Raw genomic sequence first — 834 nt, 5'->3', positions numbered from 1 at the left:
ATTTAAACAACATCCTTAGATACGTTATGATCAGAATCTGCAAAATTTTAATTTAAATGCTTTCTATAAAACAGTGAAACTTGAAGTATCCATGAGTCATCGTGCCTGTCTTTCCCTTTTAGAAAAATGCCCCCTTTCTGAATTTGGAGATATGTGTATGTTTTGTTAAGGTAACATTTTAAGAGTAAATTCTATAAGAAAGGAAGACTTACATGATACCTGCCTCTATGTACCAAGAAGGACTCTTTGCGGCCATTTGGAAGTTTCCTTTCATTTCAACCTGAAGGATTTTTCCTGTAGGGCGACACTCTAAAGAAAATAGTTTTTCATCCATCACTTTTCCCTAACAGCATGTATGCTGGAAAGTGAGCCAGGGACTGTCACAGCAGGCTTCCTGGGCTCTGGTCTTTGACTGGGTTTTAGTTCCTTTTGAGAAATTTATTCTACATCCATAATCATAGAAGTATACATAAAGATTTGTGTATTTTATATACAAGGAAGCTTAGCATAGTGGCCTTTATAATATTAAGAAAAAAGAAAAACAGCCACAAAGTTGAACAGTAGGAGAGTAGTTAGTGAAACGTGTGGAATGGCCACAATGTTGAACAGTAGGAGAGCAGTTAGTGAAACGTGTGGAACAGCCACAAAGTTGAACAGCAGGAGAACAGTTAGTGAAATGTGTGGAACAGCCACGTGATGGATTGATTTGTAACCATTGAAAGTCACGTTTATGAAGAATATTAAACGAAACAAAAAATAAAAATGGTCATGATATAAAAACTATGGAGGGAAGACTGGGCTATGAAGTTATATTTTGTGTTGGTCCTAATTGTG

The 834-nt window shown here is 36.2% G+C and overlaps 1 protein-coding gene across 1 annotated transcript in view; it reads left to right on the top strand.

Annotated features, from left to right (window-relative positions):
- Nucleotides 1–834, top strand: part of KIF13A (kinesin family member 13A) — a 285,225-nt gene that overhangs the window by 188,267 nt on the left and 96,124 nt on the right. The window lies entirely within an intron of this gene.

The sequence above is a fragment of the Trichechus manatus genome, unplaced genomic scaffold (genome assembly GCF_000243295.1).
Source record: "Trichechus manatus latirostris isolate Lorelei unplaced genomic scaffold, TriManLat1.0 scaffold00103, whole genome shotgun sequence".
NCBI lineage: Eukaryota > Metazoa > Chordata > Mammalia > Sirenia > Trichechidae > Trichechus > Trichechus manatus.
The sequence above is the reverse complement of the archived record's forward strand: the minus strand, read 5'-3'. Positions and strand labels throughout refer to the sequence as shown.